At 47.3% G+C, this 27,237-nt stretch overlaps 1 protein-coding gene across 2 annotated transcripts in view; it reads left to right on the forward strand.

Moving 5' to 3' along the window:
* Positions 1-458: 458 nt before the first annotated feature.
* Positions 459-27,237, forward strand: part of POU6F1 (POU class 6 homeobox 1) — a 62,372-nt gene continuing 35,593 nt past the window's right edge. For both annotated transcript variants that reach the window (XM_066584373.1, XM_066584374.1), the window contains exon 1: positions 459-828. The gene's annotated coding sequence lies outside the window, so the exon portion shown is untranslated. The remainder of the gene's footprint in view (positions 829-27,237) is intronic.

Below are 27,237 nucleotides of genomic sequence, written 5' to 3' on the forward strand. Positions count from 1 at the left end.
TCCTCACTCCATATTCAGCCTAAAGGTGGCGGGTCCTTTAAGAGCCGCAGCACTCCCCCTGCTCCTCACTCCATAGTCAGCCTAAAGGTGGCGGGTCCTTTAAGAGCCGCAGCACTCCCCCTGCTCCTCACTCCATATTCAGCCTAAAGGTGGGCTGTCCTTTAAGAGCCGCAGCACTCCCCCTGCTCCTCACTCCATATTCAGCCTAAAGGTGGCGGGTCCTTTAAGAGCTGCAGCACTCCCCCTGCTCCTCACTCCATAGTCAGCCTAAAGGTGGCGGGTCCTTTAAGAGCTGCAGCACTCCCCCTGCTCCACACTCCATATTCAGCCTAAAGGTGGCGGGTCCTTTAAGAGCTGCAGCACTCCCCCTGCTCCTCACTCCATATTCAGCCTAAAGGTGGCGGGTCCTTTAAGAGCCGCAGCACTCCCCCTGCTCCTCACTCCATATTCAGCCTCAGTATGCTGCGCTCGTCCTGCATATATTATGTTCATGACGCAGCTGCAAAAAAATGTTCATGTAAAAACTGCATTGAACTTTATAAGCGGAGACGGCGGATTTGTGTATTGGGCCGTGTTACGGTGCACCGCCCGGGCCTCCGGTGCCCGCACAACACCGGCGCACCGACGTGATTAATTATTAATAAGCCGTGTCCTGCTGCGGACCGGAGCCCTCGTTATCCATGCAAATCCCCCCATTGTGCGGAGCCCCGGCTGCAAGTGCGCGGTGACGGGCGAATTTATAATGAGCCGTCCCGGGTCACCGGAGTCGTGAGACCAACCACAAAGGCAAGACGAGCATTAATCCCGCCGCCCGGAGCCGCCTGACGGGTGAGTACAACCCCCTCCCCCCAGTTATTGCCTCTCACAGCCAGCTTTACGGCTCATTATCAATGAAGGGGAAAGGGTAGACGAGGAAAAATGGGGTTTTTAGCCTGTTTTTTATTAATATGCAATGTTGTTAATTAGCATAATTTATATATTTATGATAAGGGAGGGGGCGGGGAGCACAGGCCGCCGTTTTGCATGGGTCGTGTTGTGACTGCAGGACACGGGGGAGAAGTGATGAGGAGGGGGCGGGGGATAACAGAGAAGGAATGGTAGAAAGAGCGCCCGACTGCTGAGGGGCGGAGGGATACCGGTGTGTCAAGGGGCGCACTATTTTTTTCTCTCACCTCAGCAGTTTGCTGAGGTAATTAATGGGGGTATTAATAATTATAAAGCCTGCAGAGCACTTGTATACAGGGAGGGGTTCTTATTGTAAAAGTTAATTTGGACGCATTAGGTTCCTGGCGCAGTTAGGAGGAGGGGGAGGTATTTTTAGGTTGCACAGAGTCTCAATGATATCCTACTTTGGAAGTCAATGGCTGATCGCCGCTATTAAAAAAAAATGCATTGATTAGGGCAGCGTGTGCGATCAACGCATCGGAGTATTGCGGTTGATTATAGCTTGTGCCAGTTGGACTCTTAAGGCCCTATCACACATGAGCGCCGCAATTGAAATTGCGGCGCACTGCCGCGCTTTTACTTTCGGAGACGGAGCATCTGCCTCCGAAAGCGGCTTTAGCATACCCCATTATTGATGAGGTACACTAAACGCGCAAAATAGAACAGGCAGCGCTCAAAAGTGCCATCCAGCGCCGCGATCGAGCGCGTGTCTGAGAGGCTCCATTGAAAGCAATGGGAGCCTTGGACCGTGTTTAGCGCTGCGCTGAAAAAAAATGGCTGTAGGCGAGGGGCTTTAGGCCAGGCTCACACGAATGGGTCAGATTCCGTTGTGATCGTTTGCGGAAACGAATTGCGAATGGTCACGTGTGCTCTAGCAAGCAGCGAACGACATAAAGTACCATCTAGGCGAAATATTAATTTGAAATTTTTCTCTCTCCCTCGCGACAATCGCGGAATCCGCCTTTCAAATCCGGGCGTGTGAGACCGGCCTTATTGTAGGGTCCTGAGCTGAGGTAAACCGTTCGCAGCAACGATCCGACCGACCTGCCGAAGATTTTGCCAGTAGTACAGGCCTTTTGGCGTAGAATAGGTCTTTACTTTCACAACCGTACGCGGGCCGGTGAGCGCTGCGAAAACGTAAAAGCTTTAAAATCAAAATGATTTCTAGAAAACGCGTACGACGACTGCGCTAAATATGTCATGGTAAAGAGGAAGGACCAATGTATGCAGCAACAAGAGCCTCACCGATGTGCGACGGCGTCGGGTAATGCAATAGTGCCGCCATTTTGAAGTAGTAAAATCGCCATGGCGGCCGGCTACAAGTTATTGTGAACTGCGGCGTGCGGTCGTGTCGCGTGAGGTGTTGTTTAATTCATCTGATTGACTTCTACACCCCTAAAGACTTGCGGCCTTGATGAAGCGGATGAGATACAGTGTTTCCCCGAAAATAAGACAGTGTCTTATATTAATTTTTGCTCAAAAAGATTTAACTTTTTTTACATGTATAGCTGCCTGGACATTTTTTTTAAATTAACTGTTATCAGGGCTTAATTTTGGAGTAGGGCTTATATTTCAAGCATCCTCAAAAATCCTGGAAAATTATGCTATGTCTTATTTTTAGGGTATGTCTTATTTTCAGGGAAACAGGGTAGGAGTCATCCACAGCATGATCGAAATTTAGCATATGCAACGGGAGCAGCGCATGCACAGCTCACTGCCCACCAAAGGGCCCAACGATGTGTACATGCACCTGTACGTGATCCACGACACATGTATGAGACTTTGTTCGCCCTGTGAATGACGTCCAATGAGATGGACTGCGAGCCGCAGAGACAGTGCAGGCCCTCCGCATCGGTCGCCATCCGGTAGCATGCAGTACCGGACATCGTAACACATCATTTCTCAAGCTTTACGTTCTCCGGGAGCCATAACCAAATCCATTATGGAAGCCGCGTCTTGTGTTGCTATATGTGCTGTTCTATGCCCGGCAGTGCCGACTGCTCCCCTTTAGCATTGATTTAGTCCAAGTTCACATCTGTGTGGGAATCTCCGGAACAATGCAAAGCCACGGACAGAATAGAGCAGCGTGCTACACTGTACTTGCCGGTAGGATGCCGGACGGCACGAGCGCAGCCCGAATGACCCTGTCGGGGTTAATTCACAAGAGCGTAAATACACAGCAAATTACACAGCGAATAAAAAGCCCATTGATTTCTATAGACTAATTCACAATTGCGCTTTTATCGGCGTATTTCAGTCTCTTTAAAAAAAAAAAAGCATGTCCTAATTTGGTTCGTATTTTCACCAAAATAGCCCATATTAAAATCAATGGGAGCAGCTTTACATCTTTTATGATGCGCGTAAAATAAAAGGTAATACGCGGGGTGTAGGTGTATTTCAGTTGCATCAATATGCTACGTATTGATATATGTAAATATGCTACATGTGAATGAGCTTTTATAGTCAGAGGAGTCCATCTAGCGACAGGATGGGGAATACCTTTATTATCTTTAGGGGTCTCGCTGCAGAGATTCCCCCCACACTGATCTTGAGAATGGGGGTTCTATGTTCTCGCCATGCCGGGATGCTTCTCCCACTCCCAGTGACGTCATATTGAATGGAGAGATGGCAGAGCATGCGCGACTGCTGCTCCATTCATTTCAGTAGGGCTGACATAAATTGCCGACTGCTTGCACCTTGGCTTAATCCAGCAGTCCCGATAAAAGTGAATTAAGCTGCACCGCCATTGCTCCATTCCATCTCCTCCCTGCAGTAAGCATCCACGCTCTTGGGATTGGTGAGACTCCCGCCAGTCATAAAGTTATTCCCTGTGTTGTGGATTCAGGATAACCTTAGATTTTGGAGTAAACTTGTGAAGTGCCCGTCTGGTACTTTAGTCATTTCCATTCTTCGCCTCCCATCACAGCTGAACGTCGTAAAACTTTTGAGTACATGTGAACAGAGCCTTGCATAGCACCACCAAAATGTATGTTCCTCCCAACAGTCCCTGGCACCAGTGAGACGCCTCCAGTCTCCTGACTCAGGTAGACAGACACTAGGGACAATATTTTCAAAGCCTCTCGGTAAGTTTTTGGACTTTGAGAAGAAATGGAAATAACCAAGAAAGCCTGAGCCACGAGTTCCTCTGCAGCCCCAGCCTAAGGCCTCATGTCCACGGGGAAGATCAGAATCCCGCAGAGGGTCCCTCCTTTCCCGCGGACATGAGGCCTAAAAATAAGCATTACTTAGCTGTCCGGACGCTGCGGATCTGCCCTCCATCGCGGCCGGATCTTCTTTCTTCGGCCCGGCAGATGTGCTCGTCCCGCGGCAGAGTGCCACGCGCATGCGCCGTGCACTCACTCTCTCTTTTTTTTTTTTGAACTCCTGCTCTCCCGGTCCGGAGAGCAGGAATTCAGCTGCGGGTGTGCCGCGGATGCGGACGGCTTCCATAGGCTTCAATAGAAGCGGGAGACCCGCACTAAAATGGAGCATGCTGCGGGTGATTTCCCGCACGTGCAATCCTGGCCTCAAGGGAAAATGACATCCACAGGTATTTAATTACCTACGGGTGTCCAATGCATCCCTATGGGGCGCGGATCACGCGTGCGGGTGACCCGCTGCGGATCTGTCCTCGTGGACATAAGGCCTAAGGGTGCGTTCACATGCAACTGACCTGCTACAGATTTTGATGCGGATCTGCAGCGGATTTCACCCTTTCAATTGAATTCAAATTGAAGCGGTAGAATGTTCTATAGATCTGCAGAGAATCGACGGCGTGTGAATGCACCCTTAGGGGTGTCAGTCATCGCCCTACTGTGTGGAGCATTGAGCAGGGAAGCAGGAGTTAAAGAAAGTCTGTCATCTATTTTTTTTGTGCTATAAACAGAATCGAGTCACGCAGAACAGAAATAAAGATATTTATGGATTCCACTTAAGATCGCACCTTGTACAGTGCATTCAGTTTAGAGCACAGAAAAAAATAGGTGACAGACTTCCTTTAACGCTGAGGGGGAGTGGTGGTGGAGGATGCGGGGAGAGGTCTGCAAAGTGAGCTATAAATTATGTGCTCCTGGGCGGTTGGGAGGGTGAGAGGAGTCCTCTGCTGCTGCATCTGAGGTCTGATTATGTATTCCTGAAGGGCTGAGCTATCATTAGCATGCTACTTACAAGTCTCACACTGTAACCATGCTTGACAGACAACTTGAAGTCTGCTCTATGCAATGCTGATGTGCGCCCGCACTGTGCATTCCTCCGTACTGCATTTACAGCGTTTGCACTGAAATCACAGCACATTTTTTAATGGCCGCTTTTGTCTAAACAGCTGAAAGCATTGTCTGAAACAATATAAAAAAAATTTTTTACAAGCCCCATTACAATTAATTACTTCAGGCGTTTTGTCTTTTACTGGGAGCTCTGTATGCACTTTGGATTAAATCTAGTTTTTCTTTTAGGATGTTAGAAGTCTGGACTCTTTCCTCCGTAATTACTAAAACCCTGAAGGTTCAGGGTTCAAATCACTTTTTTGTGAATAGCAGTTTTGGGCCTTTTATTACTTTGCAGTAAGATGATGATTTTAAAAATACGATAAATTGAGATGTGCTTCTTGTCTGATTGCTGACAGGCCACAATTATAGAATTTTCTGAACCGTTGGATATTGCAGGGAATGTGTTACCAGAAAATGTTGGTTTATTTCAATTTTTCCATTCTTTTAAGGTGAGTGTTCATATAAAAAACTGAACCATTTTAGTTCCTACAGTTTTGTTTTCTGCAGTTCACTTATCAGCTTTACTGTGTAGTCTGGGACAAGGTCAGCAGAGTCATCTCCTTGTTGGTGGATGTGGAATTTTATGATTGATTACAGCTAAAGGCTAGGGCTATATGGTGACTGATATCACTGTGTTAGCCCTGTGAACTGGCAGTCTAATTGACGTTAATGCAGGTGGTGGTATAGCTTGCAGGTTACCGCGATCAGTCAATCACAAGAAACCCAACTATGACCAATTTCTTGCAATTTGTGAGTTGCACCATGACCTGCATTGACTTCAGTTAGATTGTCAGGTTGCAAGCTGCACAGCGATCTTTGGTGGCTGCCTTATGGTACTACTAGACGCCTAGGGTTTCGTTTGTGGAAGGTATTTTAGATTTTTGCAGGCATGATTTGGGTTCCGTATAAATGAAGCTGTCTTTCATTTAAAAGCCATCTTGCCTGGCGCCCCCAGGTGCTTTGAATGTAGAGAGGGGAGAAAGAGGTATCTAGCAGCATTTTATACCCTTCTGAGAATAAAAAGGATCAGGCAGATGATATCCATCTGCCAGATCCTTATATCCCTCAACGGAAATCTGCCGTCAGGGAGAGTTGGGAGGCCCCCATACACGTTAGATGATTGGTGGGTTCAGCCAATATACATTTGATCTGTATGGCCAGCCTTAGGCCCAATGTCCACTGGTGGATCTCATTTGCGGAATCCACACGGGTCACCCACACAGAAGATCCGCAAGTCAAGCCGCCATAGCGAAGCATGGGCATCCGCACATAAATTAAAGCATGCAGATTTGATTTGTGGACCTTTTGGTCTGGAAAACAAATGGCAGCATGCTTTATTTTAGTGTGGTTCCCACACGGACGGCTTCCATTGAAGTCAATAGAAGTCGCCTGATTCACTTCCTGTCCGTAATTGAATTGTGGATGGTCCGTGAATTCCGCAGGAAAGCAGGAGTTTAAAAAACAAACTCCACTGCGCATGTGCGGCGGCCGACGCTTCCCCACGCATCTGCAGTGAAGAAAATAGAAGACCCGGACAGGAACGTAGAAGACCTGACGGGTAAGCAGTGTCCTCAGCCGCGGGCAGGGTTGGATTCCAATGAGGGCTCTTATATGTGAAATCTGATCCACCCGTGGACACTGGGCCTTAGGGAGGCTTCACACAGGTATAAGCGCAATTGCATGCACCTTAGGACATTATGAACATTGCGTTTTTGTGCTTGTATCGGCATATTTTACTGCACTTTCTCTGCCCACAGGGATTGTTTATCAATTGCACTGATTAAAATTGCTAAATTAGTTACAGATGTGTTCTATTTTCAGCGGAATTCTGCGGTATTTCACGCATCTCCTTGCATATCGTGCACGTATTTGCATACCCTCCATTGACTTCTATGGGGACCTTTGGTGCGCAAATATGCAGAAAGATAGAATATGTTCTATCTTTTTTTTGTACTACCAAAATGCGCGCGCCAAAATCTGCAAATATATACGAACCCATTGACCTCTGTGCTCTCCCAATACATATGCAAACACATCTGTGTTAAGCCGGCCTAAGTGTGCCTGCACACGAACGGAATTTCCAGCGCGTTATTTTAGGCACATTATCTGCCCCAGACCGCAGCCAATATACTCCTATGAGGATCCGCAGTTGTCCCCAGACGGACGGATTTGTATCGTGTTTTTTCACGCGCGTGAAAAAATCTGCGACCTGTTCTAATTTGGGTCGGATTCTGCGCGTGAAGCCTCCAATACAAGGGAATGGGTGCGTTTTTTCACGCAGTACATCCGCAGTGCAGCTGAGGATGGAGTCACTGGTTGCTATGACTACAGGAAGTAGGCATGGTAGGAGGCGTCCCAACACACAGCACAGAGCTTCACAGGCAAATTTGTAGAGGGAGATAGGTAGTATTTCTTGCCAATGCAGGATCTAAGAATGCAAAATCTGTAGTAATGAATTCGGCCGCCTGCAGACGAGCGGGTCGGGGACCCGACCCGAGAGCTTGCAGTGACGAGCGCGTACTCACCCGCGCCTGGCGGCCCCGGCTCTTTCATGTGCCGGCTGACGCGCAGCCGGCGCATGCGCAGACCATAGCCGGCGGCCGGGTGACTGCGAGCCCCGCACAAAAATAGGACATGCCGCGGTTTGTTTGCCACACGAGATTTCGCGCGGCCAAACCGCGGCCGTCTGCATAGGAGTGTGTATTGTAATGCACTCCTATGCAGACTTTCAGCGGCGGAAATCCCGCCACGGGATTTCCGCCCGTGTGCAGGCGGCCTTCCTCTTGTGAATTTTTTTGCAGTGACTGAAATAAAGTCACGCTGGAGAAGCGCCTGAAAAAAGTTACATGGATCAACCATGCCCACAAAGACATCTGCTCACCGGGTGAAAGCATGTTGCCAGAATAATTTAACGGTGCTCGCACAAGCAAGAGGGACAAAACGGAGTCTGGGTGTTGGTTTTTAAGCTTTTTTCCAAGGAATGGGCAGTTCTGTAGGGGTTGGGTTTACAATAAGGGGTGTCTGCTGGTTTTTCTGCGCGTTTTTTCCCGCAACACATCCGCGTATATCCGCGCGTGATTTTTCACGCATCCGCAAGCACATTTAGGTACCATACGCTCGTGAAAATCCGCTAGCGGAATCCGGAACGCTCGTGTGCAGGCAGCCTTATAGTAAAATATTTGTGATTTTTTTTGTTTGTTTGTTTGTTTGTTTTTTTTGTTTTGTTTCTCTGTTTATAAGATGCATGAAAAAAATTCTTTTTTTAAAAAATCTATTTTTGGCAAATACTGTTCTCCGCAACTGCCCTAATGCATTTATTGTCCGAGTTGTTAACAATGTGAGGATATCCAATAATGTTTTACCTTTTTGTTAAATGATTAATGAGAAAAAAAAGTGTTTTTTCTTTTGCGGTTTGTTTTTATTTTTGTGAATTCTTTTGTATAAAAAATAATAAAATATTATAGAGGTGATACCTTTAATGGATAACCAGAAAAAATTCGATTTGTAAGCTTTTCTGCTAACGTGGTATCTCAAATTTTTTTTTCTAACTTTTGTGTAATAGACTTTATATTTTCTTTAATCCCATTAGGAGACTTATTTTTTTCTGTGCCTATAAAACGCCCAGGCATTCGGATCATGCAAGTCTGAATGATAATCGTTAAATGTGAATGCAGCCAGCAACTGTACGATAATAAGCCGACGATAATTTGTTTGTTGGTCATTCAATTTTGGGCAGGCATAAAAATCTGTGCAAACTGTCAATCATTCATTTACGAACGGATGCCTGTTTATTGTGAATGGAGACGGGCGTAAGTGACCTCCGACTCGCTCCGCCCCCATTCACTGAGCGATCATGTGAAAGCACAGGAGCGATAATCGCTGATAAGACTGTTGGGCGCTTGACAGTCACCCCATGTAAAAGGACCCTAATGTAAGCTGTAAGCCCGCAGGATCTTTGTTGGCTTCTATACTGTCTGGCATCACTATTAGCATTGAAGAGGTTAATTATTGTGATTTAAGACTGGTAAATAAGCCTACTGGTTTTAATATTTACCAGGCAAGTGCCAAGTCTGCCATCCCATCAGCAGCAGGAAGACAGGGAGAGTGGAGAGCACAGGAATGATGTGACAGATGGAACGGGGAGAGGGTTATTCCTGCTCTAATGGGAAGTGGCACAGTGTATTAGGATGCGAGCAGTCAGTGCTGTGACAAGAAACAATACCTGCATTTGTAACATTGCAAGTGTATAGTCTACATCCCATATTTTACGGACGAACAGGATTCTAAGGGCAACCCCTGGAAATTTGCATTTCCTGAATTTGTCCTGCTTTCTTTACCACAATAGGTTAAAGGGGATTTCCACTTTGGACAATTCCTACTTGTTAAGGCCCATTTACACGGAGCGATGATCGCTCAAACGACAGTTTGAGTGACAGTTTTGAGTGATCATCTTTTCATAACTCTGAGTAGCTAGTTAGCTACTTAAGAGTTATGCAGGCGGAGCGGGATACCATCGCGAAAGCTCGTAAAACAATGCAGCTGTTTTGAATATGCAAACAGATGCATTGTTCTCGGCGCTTTCAGCTGGTGTCCCGCTGTGAACTGCCAGCAGAATACTAGCTGAAAGAATGCCATCAGCACCGCCCGCTGAGATATCAGCATGCGGCACTGATGAGGTTCATAGCTCATTTCTAGTTGGCTAGAACAAAGGGAACATTAAGCATTACATATTTGGTTGTCTGTGTATTGCAGGACAAGACAGGTCCTCCAGCGAAAGACACAGGCCTTGTTAGCGCTGTCCACATTTGCCCCGAGGTGGGGGATCCTGAGTGGGGGATCCTGAGCAGGGGACCCTTCTCCATTAACTAAGAATTTTCTACTCGAGCATATTACGAGGATTTTTCTAGACTGGACTACCCCTTTAATTACAGTATTAGACCAATTGGAGCTTCTCTCTATGAATTTATATATTTGACCCTGGAGTGCAGCATAAACTTAAGTGAACAAGTTTTCCATGAATTAGTTTCAGTGTGAACCCACATTAAAATGGGGAAATTGAGCAATCTGAGTGACTTTGAATGATGACTGGTCATCGGTGTTAGACTAGTTGGGTGCAGTAAAAATTGCCAAATTTTTAAGGTTTTCTCGTGCAACAGTCTCTAGAGTATATCAAGAATGGTGTGTACAAGGAAAATCATCCAGCGAAAGGGGATCCTGTGAACAAAAGGGGTCAGAGGAGACTATCAAGAATCTTTCTGATAGACAGACAGTGCACAATCAAGCAAACTGCAGCTAAATACAACACTAGTGCTCCGACTAATGAATCTGATCATACAACTTATTGTTTCTTAGCAGATGACTAGTTTGAGTGACATTGCGGTGTAAAAGAAACAGGAAGTTATCAGTGGGCAATATAGCACAAAAATCGGATCGCTGAGCAGTGGAAAACAGCTGGTTGGATGAATCCAGATTCCTGTTGCACTGTGCTGATGGAAGGACCAGAATTTTGTGCAAGCAGCATGAATCGATGAACCCTTCCTGTCAGCTGTTCAGAGCAGGTCAGTACAGTACTTCTTGACTTGTGAGCAGGCTCTCTCCAGAATTTTTGCTCTGATTAAAGAGAAAAAACTCGGGATAGGAGCCTGCTTCGCATTTCACACAGGGGGGTCCCCTCATCACTGAACACAGTGTTCAATGACTAGGGGACTCCCCGCGGCGAGTAAAGAATCCCCTGTCACAGCTGTGGCAGAGGATTGTGAAGTTCTTACATTGATTTCAATGGGGCTGCCACTGCTGGCAGCCCCATTGAAAGCAATAGGATTCTGGCACCCAGTGATTTTTGGGGAAGGGCTTAACATATAAGAGCTCTATCTGATTGGCTGAGCTCTCATCCAATCACAGGCAGCACTCAGCCAGTCAATGAATGACAGCTGAGCATTGCCTGTGTTTGGTCACAGCTGAATTCTATGAATGGCCGAGCACTGCCTGTGATTGGCTGAGCGCTGTGACCAATCACAGGCCGTGCTCAGCTGTCATTCATTAAATGGCTAAGCACTGCCTGTGATTGGCTGAGCGCTCAGCCAATCAGATACAGCTCTTTCAGCAGGCAGGGATTTTAACAACCCGCCTGATGAAAGAACTTCAGAGTAGTGCAGGGAGAAGACGCGGCTGAGCCCCGACAGCACTGAAGAGGTGAGTATTTTTTTTTATTTTTTACTACAGCTAGGGATGATTTTCAGGGAGGGCTTATATTTAAAGTCCTTCAGCGAAAATCACTGCAGGGTTGCCGGCACCAGCGGCCGCCCCATTGAAAGGAATGGCAGAACGGATTAATGCTGTTTCCATTCATTTCAATAGGGAAACTGGTTTAAACATATGAGTGTTTTGGGTTAAGAGCTTCGTCACCGAACGAATTAAACTCTTAACCCTTGGCACCACTGTGTCTCCATCTAATCTGCAGCAACTACAAGAAGCTTCATGTCCGCATGGACAAATATTCCAGCAGAATCTATGCCAGGACAGACTGCTTCAGTTCTAAAGACCAAAGGAGGCCCAATGTGCTACAGATGGGTTTCTCTAATGACGTTGCCATTCAGGGTACACACTTTTGTATTATTACTTTAAATGTATTTGTTAGGGTCCATGCACACGAGTGGATTTGAATTGCGGAATTCGGAGCGGGTGTCCACCTCCGGTTTCCACAGCGAATACCACCCATAGCATGTAATGCAAAAGTGATTCTTCGTGCTCCATTTCTAGCATGCTCAATTTTCCTGCGGATTCCACACGGATGGCTTCCATTGAAGTCAATGGAAGCCATCTGACCTGCGGCCCGTCCACAATTCACATTGCGGACGGGCCACAGGAAAAGCAGGAGTTTAAAAAAAAACAAAAACTGTACGGCGCATGTCCGACTGCGAGCCATGCGAACCAGCCGCAATACAGAAAGAAGAAAATGAAAGCAGGTACTTGCGAACGCCGATACTGCTAGGGCATGCAGAATCCAACCTGCCTGTGTGCATGTGGCCTTAGTCATACTTTTGTAGATAAAGCAATTTTGGACATGCTTTTAAAAAACAAGAAAAAAAAAAGCATAAGGCCTCACACCAGATATTCAATGCTCAAAGTGTTTTATTGGAGTATGGCGCTCCGGGATACTAAACCAGTGCGCTGTTTCGAAGTAGGATAGACTGGCCCTTCATCAGGCATCCAGCATGCATCAGTTGCCACTGTAGTCAGTCCAGCGACATAAAGACAAAAACGTACCTTGTTTCCTGAGGAAAAGTACCTCCAGTTCTGGAGGAGATGCCGAAACTACAAAGTACATTTAAAGGGATGTCATGTAACCAAACAGTGTGTGCGGACGCTCACATCTGTCCCTGGCAATAACAATTGATAGACAAGGCTATAGCAGCCATATCCATAGAGGGATGCCTATTAATGTGGACATGTACTTTTGAGAATACCTTTGGGGGTAATAGGCTGAACTGGAGGGACGGATGTCTTTTTTCGGCCTTACATACTTTAACCTTTAGCCCTTATTTAAAGACTTATGGAGAACCCATCTCACTTGCAACAAACTATGTAAGCAAAATATTTAACCTATCCAGTGTGAAGCAGCTTTCATCCTGCAAGTAAATAGACCCATGATGCTGTCCTGTACTGAAACCGAATAGACTATAAATACACATATTTATTATGCACAAAACGGCATATCCCTGTAGTTTGCAGATAAACGCCTGGAAGACTAGAGCCCTGTGCGATGCAAGAGACCAATTAGAGGAAAAGTCTTTCTGGCAGGCATTTAATGCCGTGCTATAAAATATGGGGCTCCCAGGTTTGGCTTGGGAGTCATCTCTGCAGACTTCAGCAGCTTTATTTCATCTCCTAGCACTTGTACCACTTATTTCATATCAAAAATCTACTTTCAGAAGAAGACGGAGAATTCAGATTAGTGGGTGCACCTACTGAAACCATGCGTGATTACCCAATAAATATTCTTTTCCTTATAAGGAAGTATGTCGGTACTTGTGGTAGCATTGTAACAGATTGTTTCTTTATCAAGGTGCCACGGATACGATGATGCTGCATCAGTCGGTATGGGAGGCACACATCATTAACATGCATTGCATGCTAGCATAAGGCTACTTCCACACACAGCAGAAAATGAATGTTGTGAATCAACACCAGAATCCACAGATTTTGGTGCAGGTATCACTGTGGGTATCGCTCTTAGCATTGCATTGCCACAACTGCTTGTGCATGCCTCGGATGGGAGAATGTGCAGAATGCCAGGAATCCCATTCATTCTTATTGTACCTGGTTGCTGAATAGCAGTGCAGGTTCTAATGAAATACTGCAACTAGTAAGCAGTGTGTGAAAGTATCCACAGAGTCCTAAAATGTTGTTCCTCCTGGGACTTTATAAATGAATTGACACCTGGGGGATCGTGAATTCATAAGCAATGTACCAGCTCTACTGAAAATCAAAATATTCTGAAATATTAAATATTCCATATTAATATATTAAGCCAGATGGTAGCACTTACTATATTAAATTTGTTCTTACTAATTATACATGAGCTATTTATAAGGGTGTCGGAGTGCAGAAAAATAAGGGAGTTGGAAGTGGAAGTTTGGTTTACTAACTCTGCAGCCTTGGTTAGCCCCTTTCCCCTATGTACATATGTCACAGAGGTGCAGGTTGGGTATAAAGTGGGCTTGGGAGCCTAGCTTACTGTGTACCCAGTGGGTGCGGGCTGTCTGAAAAAAACAAAAAAATAGCTGGTAGTTTAAAGGATAAACCCCTTAGTGATGAAGCCTGTACTCATTTTTCAGTTTTTTTTCATCATCACATTCCAGAACCTTTTACATTTTTTTTGGCTAGTTTTTTTCTAATGGCATCATTTTTGGGTACATATAATGTACTGTATAACTTTTATTAGTTTTTTTTTTTTTTATAAAGGAATTGGTGGGGGAAAAAAGAAACGGTCATTTCATTTTTATGGCATTCAGGGTGGATTCAGATGACCGTATATCGGCTCGGTTTTCACGGTGTTCTCATCTGCAGGGGGGAGAGGATGGAAGAGCCAGGAGCAGGAACTGAGCTCCCGCCCCCTCTCTGCCTCCTCTCCACCCCCTCTCCACTATTTGCAATGAAAGGAAGTGAGATGGGGCGGAGCTAAGGGTTTTTATGAATTAGCCCCGCCCCGCCTCTCCTCATTGCAAATAGTGCAGAGGGGGCGGGAGCTCAGAGCACTGCTCCTGGCTCTTCCATTCTCTCCCCCCCCCCCCCTGCAGAGAGAGAGGCCGTATATCGGCTGGGCGTGAAAACCCAGCCGATATACGTTCGTCTGAATCCAGCCTCAGTGTGCAAATAAAATATTGTGATAATATTGCTCCCTAGGACGGCACGATTCCGGCAACACCAAGTATATAAAGTTTTGTTTTGCTATTTTTGTACACAAAAACTCTTTTTTTTTTTTTTTTAAGATTTGCTTTTATGTCGCAGCATTGCAAAAGCCCTAACATTTTTATTTTTCCATCAACTGACTTTATCCTAATTTTGGGAACATTTTATAATTTTGATTGCTTTTTATTCAATCTTTTTTCTAGAGTCAAGATTAACAAAATCTGCAATTCTGGCATGTTTTTAATTTTTAACATAGTTCACTCCGCAGTATAAAGGATATGTTAAATTTATTCTTCAGGCCAGTACGATTTATGTCTATACAAATTTTATATAGATTTTTTTTTTGTAACTTTTTCATACTTAAAAAAAAAAAGTATGTTTTGTTTATTCACTAGATGGGTGAAAATGGATAGAACAGTGGGGACCAAACGCTGGGTCCCCTACGAGCCCCAGAATGGCAGGGACCCATTTCCTCTTGCCTCCTCATTTCCTGGCATTTTTTTTTTACCTGCAGTGAAGTCATCAAACGGAGCACAGGTCGCACTTGTGAAGCCGCCGCGCCATAAATTTCAATGGAGTTGACGGAAATAGCGCAGTATGAAGCGCTCTGCAGTTCCATTGAAAATAAAAGGAGCGCCACTGTGCTTGCGCAGCCGTCACGCCAATCAGTCTCCTCCTCACTTACTAAGCACTCCCATCCTTCACTCTACAACCGCTACTGAGCTCTCTGCTGCCGCCACGGGTCAGGTGATGCAGAAGTTGGCGCAGTTACCATGTCAGAGATGTAAGTGCTCAGTTTTTGATGTGGAAATACTGAGGATTGTGCCACACATTTTTCAGCTGCATTTCCGCCATATGTGAACATATCCGAAATGTGAATATCACATTGTAGCCTGTTATGGCTATAATTCAAGGCTTCTATGGCGAGCCACACAGCAGTGGGGCCGTGAGCCACACATGACTTCTGGACCACTGCACTGCATAGTGAAGTTGATCTGACAAAGTGTAAAAAAGTCTTACATTTATAACCATGACCTATACATTAGAAATGAGTATTATTCTTCATAAATGCTTTTGGGCAGTCGTTGACAGATGGCATATCCCTGTTTTGTGCATTGCTGGTATGATAGACGATGAACACACTTTTCTCTAATATATACTGGGAAAATTTAATATCCTTTCGAGCAGTTCCCTAGGTAACGTCGTACATGTGCTGCTAAAATATACAATAGGTGAAATGTATGCATGCAATAATTAGGATCTGAATGTCATCCAAGCTGGTGATTCAGAATGCCAATGAAGTAAAAATAACACAAGGGCAGCAGTAATGGAATTAACAGCTTCAGCAACTTGACAAATAGAAGGAGTTCCAGACTTGTGCATATGCAGTAGTACTGAAATCCAGATTCATCGGACTACCACGCTATATATTTACATTTTGTCTCATTTTAAAAGTTGTTTTTTTTTCTACTATTTACCCTCATGTTGAAATTCTGAGGAATCGGAAAACCCATGTTACTTATGCATTCTACATTTTACTACTTGAAGGTAACGAGCGGCTATGTGCACAGGATGTTCCCTGCTGTACTCCGAGTCACAACAATACTCCGCTCAAGGAAAAGCTTGTCATGTAATTGGGAATGACAAGAAATGTGTGTATGCATATAAAACACTAAAATCATGCCCTAACTTTAAAGGGAACCTGTCCTGTCGTGCCAGCAGTCTGATCTGCCGAAATCATGCTCAAGAGCAGGAAGAGCTGAGCGGTTTGATATACATTGTTGTGGGAAAAGATTTAGTAGGACTTGTATATTGTTCACATAACGCCTAACAACAAAATAAAACATTTACACCATGGGTGGATGGGCTTGAATGTAAATTGGCATGCAGTAATGAAGTAATGTTTACATGGGCTCAGCTCCAGTAATATACAGCTGACATCATCCTGCAATCTCTGCCGTTTAACCACTTAGGAGCAGTGGACAATAGCAACCACAGCATCTAAATGGTTAGTGCAAAACTTGAAAGAAAGTTTTGAAGAATTGCTGTTGGTCTTCCCGTACCCCCAGGGTTTTTCAGGGCTTAAAAAAATATAGGCTTAAAGTGGTACAAATTAAAGATCAAATGAATACACGCCTGCTCCAGCCGCTCCCTTTCTAGCACTGTAGCACCGATCCCCACTGCTTGGAATCTGGAAGAAGACACCGGGCAGCCTAAGGGAGCAATTACTACTATGTTGGGGGGGGGGGGGCAGCATTGTTACTTTTACTATGTGGAGGCCACTAAAAGCTGTTTGGGGCGTAATTACTATCTGGGGCACTATGAATGTGGAGATTGTGTAAAGTTGTGGAACACATACAAAGGGTGCTAAAAAAAGAACCAAAGATGTCTGTATATCAAATCCTCCAGAGACAAGTTGTGGCCTGGAGAAGTCATCAAGGTAGTCTGGGCTGAATGAATAGTGAAAGTGAAGAAATCCAGTTAGAGGGAAACGTCATCTATGATCACTGTAATATTGGTCTTTGCATAGTGTGTTTATTTTTAACTGGACATTTTTTTCCAGTTTTATTGTTTGCACCTGCAGAGACCTGAACTGTTAGCTCTCTGGTTGCCTGGCAACTCATCGCTGCTCTGCTATTAGGGGGGTGGGGTAGACATATGTCTTAGGCTTGTGCCCCTGATCTTTTCAGACTTTGCTAGAAAGGCGGTCACCAGTTGTAAAGAGAAGTTCCATTGAGGGACTGTGGCCCAGGTTGAACTTTTGCACCCGGCTCATGAGCTTTAAGCTACGCTCCTACATGAGTGTTATATAAGTTGCATAATGTGAGTATAGCTTTGATTTTCAGCAGAACATTTAGGCCACATACAGATGGTAGTATTTGGTCAGTATTTTGCATCAGTAACTGTAAGCCAAAACCAGGAGCAAGTCCAAAATACTGAAGAGATGCAAATCTTTCCATTATGCTTTTCTCTTTGTGAGCACCTGTGGGAGCTCAGCACTTGAGATTAGGATGTGTGCTGGAGTCTAAAGGACCCGCTATGGTGTCATGAGCAGTGGAGACTAGGATCTGTGTTAGGATCTGAAAGACCTGCTATGGTGTCATGAGCAGCGGAGATTAGGACCTGTGCTGGGGCCTGAAGAAACTGCTATGGTGTCATGAACAGTGGAGCTGAGCAGTGGAGACTAGGACCTGTGCTGGGGTCTGAAGGACCTGTTATGGTGTCATGAACAGTGGAGCTGAGCAGTGGAGACTAGGACCTGTGCTGGGGTCTGAAGGACCTGCCGTGGTGTCATGAGCAGTGGAGACTAGGACCTGTGCTGGGGTCTGAAGGACCTGCCGTGGTGTCATGAGCAGTGGAGACTAGGACCTGTGCTGGGGTCTGAAGGACCTGCCATGGTGTCATGAGCAGTGGAGACTAGGACCTGTTCTGGGGTCTGAAAGACCTGCTATAGTGTCATGAGCAGTGGAGCCTAGGACCTGTGCTGGGGGCTGAAAGACCTTCTATAGTGTCATGAGCAGTGGAGCCTAGGACCTGTGCTGGGGGCTGAATGACCTGCTATGGTGTCATGAGCAGTGGAGACTAGGACCTGTGCTGGGGTCTTGAGGACCTGCTGTGATGTCATATCAGATCAGCAGTTGAGACTTTGTTGATAGATTTTTTTGGGTGAGATGTGGTTTTCTACCTTTTGACATCCTATAATAACAGCCTGGATGTTCTGGGAGTTCGAGGTCTCTTACAGCCCCTCCCTGTAATGTTTTCTAACATCACATAACAGCCTTAACATGTTGGGAGTTGTAGTTCTCTCCTCTTATACCTTCTGACATAACAGCCTAGGTGTGCTGGGAGTTGTAGTTCTTATAACCCCTCCCTGTAATGTCTTCTAATATCCCATAACACCATAGGTATTCTGGTACTTATAGTCCACCACCACCCCCCTGTAATTTCCTCAAATGACCCATAATTTCAGGGGAGGCAACTGGTACATGTGCCCTGGGCCAATGTAAGATTTCCCTGCTCTAGCCCACTAAAACTGTGCTGCATTAATCCTTGACTGTTCTACATCATCACCATAGGTGTGTACATTAACCCTTTTTGTGCTCTAGGCCACCAAAGTTCTGCCTGTTAATCCGTTCTCTGCCATAGAGCGCTAGGGACGTGGCCACTTCACCCTTTCAGTGACTCCGAAACCTATAGTACGCCTCCCGCAGGGTACTGTGACACTTGGTGAATAAAGTGCAGATTTTCTGCAGCGAAAAATCCCCAGCTTATTACAGCAGCAGCAAAGTGCAAGTGATTTAGAGAAATCCTGTTGCTGAAAACATCTGCAGCGTACATTGACCTGCGATCCAGATATTACATCCACAGCAGGTCATTGTTTGCTGCAGACTTTCAGCGTGGACTTTGCCTCCTTTAAATAAGGGGGTGACGTGTGGTGTGGATTTGGTACTGCCTTTGACAGCCACCATTGCCTCCGTTTGCAGTGGTGTCGTGAACTATGTGATTGTTTTTCTACTGGCTAACACGGTGCCAGATCTTTGTCGTGAACTATGAAACTGGACTGCTACAGAGTGGAATCGGGTTGTCTTCAGCAATTAATCCAGGTTTAGTTTGGGCACTCGATTCGAGTGTCGAATCTGGAGACCTGGGGACGAGCACCTGAATCCTACCTTTGCAGTGTAGCGGCACACTGCCCCCCTGCTGGTATGAAAGGCTGGGGGGACCATCGCATATGACAATCAGTCACCTCTAGTAGTGGTACGAGGACAATGACAGCTCAGCGATATGTTCAGGACATCCTGCAGCCACCTGTGTTCCTCTCAAAGCGGCTTCCAAGAGGCATTTCCACAGGATAATGCTCAGCCGCACAAAGCACAGAAGCCCCCACAACATTGCCACACTTCTGTAGCCTGCCCGGTCACCACATTTATGGCCAATGGAACATGTATGGGACCATCTGGAATGCCAACTTCCACAGCCTATGAGTTTGCACCATCTAGCGACTCAGTTACAGCAAATGTGAACTGATATGCCACAGGATACCATACGGAACTTGTATGCCTCCATCACATCTTGCATCCAAGCTAGAGGTGGTACAACAGGGTACTAGAGCCTCCATGCCGCCTGTATCACGTCTTGCATCCAAGCTAGATGTGGCCCAACAAGGTACTAGAGCCTCCGTGCCCACCTGTATCACATCTTACATCCAAGCTAGAGGCGGTACAACTAGGTACTAGAACCTCTATGCCCACATGTATCACATCTTGCATCCAAGCTAGAGGCAGTAAAATGGTACTAGGGCCTCCATGTCTGCCAGTATCACATCTTACATCCATGCTAGAGGCGGTACAACAAGGTACTAGAGCCTCTATGTCCGCCAGTATCATATCTTACATCTAGGCGAGAGGCGGTACAACTAGGTTCTAGAGCTCCTATGCCCGCCGGTATCACATCTTGTATCCAAGCTAGAGGCGGTACAACAGGGTACTAGAGCCTCTATGGCCACCAGTATCACACCTTGTATCCAAGCTAGAGGCAGTAAAACAGTTCCAGGGCCTCCATGTCTGCCAGTATCACATCTTACATCCAGGCTAGAGGCGGTACAACAGGGTACTGGAGCCTCCAGTCAAAAATGTTAAATTTTCTACAATAAATTCTCCTTTTGCTCTGATATTGGTATCACTTACTTATAAAACAGAGAAAGTTTCATTTGATTCCAACAACTCTTAGGTTCTTCATAGAGATGAGCGAACGTACTCGTCCGAGCTTGATACTCGTTCGAGTATTAGCGTGTTCGAGATGCTCGTTAATCGTGACGAGTACCACGCGATGTTCGAGTTACTTTCACTTTCATCTCTGAGATGTTAGCGCGCTTTTCTGGCCAATAGAAAGACAGGGAAGGCATTACAACTTCCCCCTGCGACGTTCAAGCCCTATACCACCCCCCTGCAGTGAGTGGCTGGCGAGATCAGGTGTCACCCGAGTATAAAAATCGGCCCCTCCCGCGGCTCGCCACAGATTTATTCTGACATAGAGGAGGGAAAGTGCTGTTGGTGCCGGAGCTGCTATAGGGAGAGCGTTAGGAGTATTTTAGGCTTCAAGAACCCCAACGGTCCTTCTTAGGGCCACATCTAACCGTATGCAGTAGTGTGGAGGCTGCTTTTTGCAGTGTTGCACTTTTTTTTTTTTTTGTATATCGGCCGTGCAGAGCATTGCGCCCTGCAGTAATTATACATAGTCCAGGGCCAGTAGTGGTGGTGAGGCAGGGACAGAAGACATATATTTATTGAATATAGGCAGTGGGCCTTTCCAAAAACATTTGGGAAAAAAAATCTATTTGGGCTGCCCGTGACTGTCCTCAGTGTACTGGGTCTGTGCTGGGTGTAGTTGTCCTCCTAATTTATACGCAGCCAGCTAAGTGTTACAGCAGGCTTGCGCAAAATTATTTCCTGGCTCTGCTGTGCGTTCGGTAAGCGAAGTCAGCCTCCAACCACAGGCCAATAAGCGGCACATTTAATTACAGCGTTCTGTTTCTGCACTACTGGTAATACACCATGCTGAGGGGTAGGGGTAGGCCTAGAGGACGTGGACGCGGGCGAGGACGCGAAGGCCCAAGTCAGGGAGTGGGCACAGGCCGAGCCAGTGCGGTGGCCAGGGGTAGAGGCAGGGCCAGACCGAATAATCCACCAACTGTTTCCCAAAGCGCCCCCTCGCGCCATGCCACCCTGCAGAGGTCAAGGTGCTCTACGGTGTGGCAGTTTTTCACAGAAACGCCTGACGACCGACGAACAGTGGTGTGCAACCTTTGTCGCGCCAAGATCAGCTGGGGAGCCACCACCACCAGCATGCGCAGGCATATGATGGCCAAGCACCCCACAAGGTGGGACGAAGGCCGTTCACCGCCTCCGGTTTGCACCACTGCCTCTCCCCCCTGTGCCCCAACCTGCCACTGAGATCCAACCCCCCTCTGAAGACACAGGCACTACCGTCTCCTGGCCTGCACCCACACCCTCACCTCCGCTGTCCTCGGCCCCATCCAGCAATGTCTCTCAGCGCAGCGTCCAGACGTCGCTAGCGCCACTGTTTGAGCGCAAGCGCAAGTACGCCGCCACGCACCCGCACGCTCAAGCGTTAAACGTGCACATAGCCAAATTGATCAGCCTGGAGATGCTGCTGTATAGGCTTGTGGAAACGGAGGCTTTCAAAAGCATGATGGCGGCGGCGGCCCCGCGCTACTCGGTTCCCAGTTGCCACTACTTTTCCCGATGTGCCGTCCCAGCCCTGCACGACCACGTCTCCCGCAACATTGTACGCGCCCTCACCAACGCGGTTACTGCCAAGGTCCACTTAACAACGGACACATGGACAAGCACAGGCGGGTGGGGCCACTATATCTCCCTGACTGCACATTGGGTGAATTTAGTGGAGGCTGGGACCGAGTCAGAGCCTGGGACCGCTCACGTCCTACCCACCCCCAGAATTGCGGGCCCCAGCTCGGTGCTGGTATCTGCGGCGGTGTATGCTTCCTCCACTAAAGCACCCTCCTCCTTCTGCTCCTCCAACGCAACCTCTGTCTTGCAATCAAGATGCGTCATCAGCAGCAGCATGTCGCCAGCAGTCGGTGTCGCGCGGCGTGGCAGCACAGCGGTGGGCAAGCGTCAGCAGGCCGTGCTGAAACTACTCAGCTTAGGAGAGAAGAGGCACACGGCCCAAGAACTGCTGCAGGGTCTGACAGAGCAGACCGACCGCTGGCTTGCGCCGCTGAGCCTCCAACCGGGCATGGTCGTGTGTGACAACGGCCGTAACCTGGTGGCGGCTCTGCAACTCGGCAGCCTCACGCACGTGCCATGCCTGGCCCATGTCTTTAATTTGGTGGTTCAGCACTTTCTGAAAAGCTACCCACACTTGTCATACCTGCTCGGAAAGGTGCGCCGGGTCAGCGCACATTTCCGCAACTCCAAGACGGACGCTGCCACCCTGCGGACCCTGCAACATCTGTTTAATCTGCCAGTGCACCGACTGCTGTGCGATGTGCCCACACGGTGGAACTCTACGCTCCACATGTTGGCCAGGCTCTATGAGCAGCATAGAACTATAGTGGAATACCAACTCCAACATGGGCGGCGTAGTGGGAGTCAGCCTCCTCAATTCTTTACAGAAGAGTGGGCCTGGTTGGTAGACATCTGCCAGGTCCTTGGAAACTTTGAGGAGTCTACCCAGATGGTGAGCGGGGATGCTGCAATCATTAGCGTCACCATTCCTCTGATATGCCTTTTGAGAAGTTCCCTGCAAAGCATAAAGGCAGACGCTTTGCACTCGGAAACGGAGGCGTGGGAAGACAGTATGTCGCTGGATAGTCAGAGCACCCTCATGTCTATATCTCAGCGCGTTGAGGAGGAGGAGGAGGGGGAGGAGCATGAGGAGGAGGGGGAAGAGACAGCTTGGCCCACTGCTGAGGGTACACATGCTGCTTGCCTGTCATCCTTTCAGCGTGTATGGCCTGAGGAGGAGGATCCTGAAAGTGATCTTCCTAGTGAGGACAGCCATGTGTTGCGTACAGGTACCCTGGCACACATGGCTGACTTCATGTTAGGATGCCTTTCTCGTGACCCTCGCGTTACACGCATTCTGGCCACTACGGATTACTGGGTGTACACACTGCTCGACTCACGGTATAAGGAGATCCTTTGCACTCTCATTCCTGAAGAGGAAAGGGGTTCGAGAATGATGCTATACCACAGGGCGCTGGTGGACAAACTGATGGTAAACTTCCCATCCGACAGCGCTAGTGGCAGAAGGCGCAGTTCCGAGGGCCAGGTAGCAGGGGAGACGCAGAGATCAGGCAGCATGTACAGCGCAGGCAGGGGAACATTCTCCAAGGCCTTTGCCAGCTTTATGGCTCCCCAGCAAGACTGTGTCACTGCTCCCCAGTCAAGGCTGAGTCGGCGGGAGCACTGTAAAAGGATGGTGAGGGAGTACGTAGCCGATCGCACGACTGTCCTCGGTGACGCCTCTGCCCCCTACAACTACTGGGTGTCGAAGCTGGACACGTGGCCTGAACTCGCGCTGTATGCCCTGGAGGTGCTTGCTTGTCCTGCGGCTAGCGTCTTGTCAGAGAGGGTGTTTAGTGCGGCTGGGGGAATCATCACGGATAAGCGTACCCGCCTGTCAACCGACAGTGCCGACAGGCTTACACTCATCAAGATGAACAAAGCCTGGATTTCCCCAGACTTCTCTTCTTCACCAGCGGACAGCAGCGATACCTAAGCAATACGTAGGCTGCACCCGCGGATGGAAGCATCGTTCTCTATCACCATCAAAAACGGGGACATTTTTGCTTCATTAATCTGTGTATTCTATTCATCCTCCTCCTCCTGCTCCTCCTCCTGAAACCTCACATAATCACGCCGAACGGGCAATTTTTCTTAGGCCCACAAGGCTCAGTCATATAATTTTTCTAAACAATTTTTATACGTTTCAATGCTCATTAAAGCGTTGAAACTTGCACCTGAACCAATTTTTATTTTAACTGGGCTGCCTCCAGGCCTAGTTACCAATTAAGCCACATTAACCAAAGCGATTAATGGGTTTCACCTGCCCTCTTGGTTGGGCATGGGCAATTTTTCTGAGGTACATTAGTACTGTTGGTACACCAATTTTTTGGGCCCCTCGCCTACAGTGTAATCCAATAAATTTTTTGCCCACCTGCATTACAGCTGTGTTGGGCACTGCAATGGGATATATTTATGAACCGCCGGTGGGTTCCAGGGAGCCACCCATGCCGTGGGTCCACACGGAGTTGTAACTACATGTGTCCACTTCTAAAGAGCCCCAGTCTGACTGGGGCATGCAGTGTGGGCCGAAGCCCACTTGCATTAAACATGACATTACCTCAGCTGTGATGGGCAATGCAATGGGATATATTTATGTACCGCCGGTGGCTTCCTGGCACCCACCCATGCTGTCGGTCCACACGGAGTTGTAACTACATGTGTCCACTTCTAAAGAACCCCAGTCTGACTGGGGCATGCAGTGTGGGTCGAAGCCCACCTGCATTTAATCGGACGTTACCTCAGCTGTGATGGGCACTGCAATGGGATACATTAATGTACAGCCGGTGGGTTCCAAGGGAGCCACCCATGCTGTGGGTGCACACGGAATTCCCATTGCGGAGTTGTACCTGCCTGTGACTATTTATAAAAAAACCGCGGTCTGACTGGGGCATGCAGACACCTTGATAGAATGAATAGTGTGTGGCACATAGGTTCCCCATTGCTATGCCCACGTGTGCAGCTACTGATGTCGGTGGCACAGGATTATATTTCTCATTGCTTCTGTACAGCATTGTGGGCTATCGCCCCGCCCCTAGCCGTGCCAACCCTCTGCAGTGTGTGCCTGCGGTTCCTCTGGCAGACGCACTTATAAATAGACATGAGGGTGGCGTGGCATGAGTGCAGCTGAAGGCTGGGCAGGGACACTTTGGTGTGCGCTGTGTACACTGCGTCGTGCGGGGGGGGGGGGGGGTTGGGCAGCATGTAGCCCAGGAGAAGTGGCAGCGGAGTGTCATGCAGGCAGTGATTGTGCTTTGTTGGAGGTAGTGTGGTGCTTAGCTAAGGTATGCATTGCTAATGAGGGCTTTTCAGAAGTAAAAGTTGTTGGGGGGGGCACTCTTGCCGCTATTGTGGTTTAATAATGGGACCTGGGAACTTGAGATGCAGCCCAACATGTAGCCCCTCGCCTGCCCTATCCGTTGCTGTGTCGTTCCGATCACTTTCTTGAATTGCCCCGATTTTCACAAATGGAAACCTTAGCGAGCATCGGCGATATACAAAAATGCTCGAGTCGCCCATTGACTTGAATGGGGTTCGTTACTCGAAACGAACCCTCGAGCATTGCGGTAATTTCATCCCGAGTAACGAGCACCCGAGCATTTTGGTGCTCGCTCATCTCTAGAACTTCTTCATTTTCTTTTTGACAATGATTATTTCATTTTTTTTTGGCGGGGGAGGGGGCATTTCACAGTTTCCCTTAGGCAGCAGAAAGGCTAGGCACACGCCTGGCTTATGGCATTATTGGCAAGATCCTGTGGTCATTGGTTGCCACAGGTGGGCGAGGTTTCGGCAGGGTTAATCTACTTATTTTAATTTGATTCTCAGAAATTAGCAGTTTGTGAAAGTTGCCAGCAGCATGTCGCCCCACCTTCCCTGCCTACGGCTCTCTGCGAATGTTTAGAAATCTGGCTATAAAAACAGTCTAATGTAAAGTGGTGAACAGAAGAGTGGGAGGAGAGGGATGCAGCTGCAGCCGCGCTCCCTCCGTGTGGGAGACTACATGCTGTAAGACATGCACAGCACATCAGGAAGAGCTCATCTGTTCAGCATGCATGGAGAGAGAAAATGTCTGAGAAAAGGAAAAAGATCCAAAATGTGCACGTTCCATGCCCAGTTGCCCTAGATCTACTAAACATACAGCTGCTTAAGAAGTGACTGTTTTTTGTTTGTTTTTTTTTTTTGCTTTAATGCAAAGTTCCTATGTGACAATGGGGCGTGGCTCCAGAAGGAAGTGAATGTGTCAAAATTCAGATAGATAGTTGTTCTGCACAATGGAGGGCTTTTCTCAGCATCTAGTCATAACTTGACTGAAAGCATACTGTAACAGTATTTTTACAAGGGGCAACTGTCACTCCTGTGCTTCACACAGGAGCGATGGTGGTTCGGTGAATGGAGGCAGAACACATTGGAGATCTCTTACAGCCTCCCGCCTCCATTCACAGTGAACAGGCAGTCATTTAAAGATTGAACAACTCCTGTTAAGTCTGAGCAAGAAGTTGCTCGCTAATCGTGTATCAGTGAGCTGAAACAAAGCAACTATGACTAACGAGCAAATAGGAAGAGACTATTGAGTCTAGGTGTCTTCCTATTTGCATATATGGAGTTATGGGGGAGAGGCCAGGCCCTTGCCTGGATCATCTAGACAGTAGATGATCCAGGCAGGGAGAGGTTAGCTGGTCCCCTCCCTCATGATGTTGACGCCCTCTCCCAGCGAATTTTCAAAATTTGATGTTTTTCTAAATCGCCACAAGGTTTCATAATAAATCACACATGCCTGCAATGTATGTACCTGTCTTTGTGACAGGTTCTGCTTAACTAACAGTCATTTTTCAAGTTTCCATTTTTATTTTAATGTTGCTTACTTTAAGTTCCCTAAAGGGACTTTATTTGATCACATTTACAGTTTATTGCAGTCCTTCAGTATTGCACTATATAGTACTTTTTAACAATCGCCTATTAAGCCCTGCCACAGGTAAGGCTTAATACGGTTAAATACATGGCAGCCTTGGGGTCTTCACTAGGGCCAGGGCTATCATTGTAATCATCAGCACCCCATGACTGCATTGAGGGGCACCAATGGTGAGTCGGTGGGAGGGGAGGGCCGACTGCTTACATGCCGCCAACAGGTAGTTTCAATCATGGCTGTTGGCAGTGGATATCAGCTGTTTGAAACAGCCGGCACCCACCGAGAATGCAGCAGGCTTGGCTTCCTAGCCCACTTTATACCCAACCCGAGTCTCTGTGACGTCCCTGTACATTACAGAGGACGAACGGGTTAAAGGTGG

The sequence above is a fragment of the Eleutherodactylus coqui genome, chromosome 1, assembly GCF_035609145.1.
Source record: "Eleutherodactylus coqui strain aEleCoq1 chromosome 1, aEleCoq1.hap1, whole genome shotgun sequence".
In the NCBI taxonomy this organism is placed as follows: domain Eukaryota; kingdom Metazoa; phylum Chordata; class Amphibia; order Anura; family Eleutherodactylidae; genus Eleutherodactylus; species Eleutherodactylus coqui.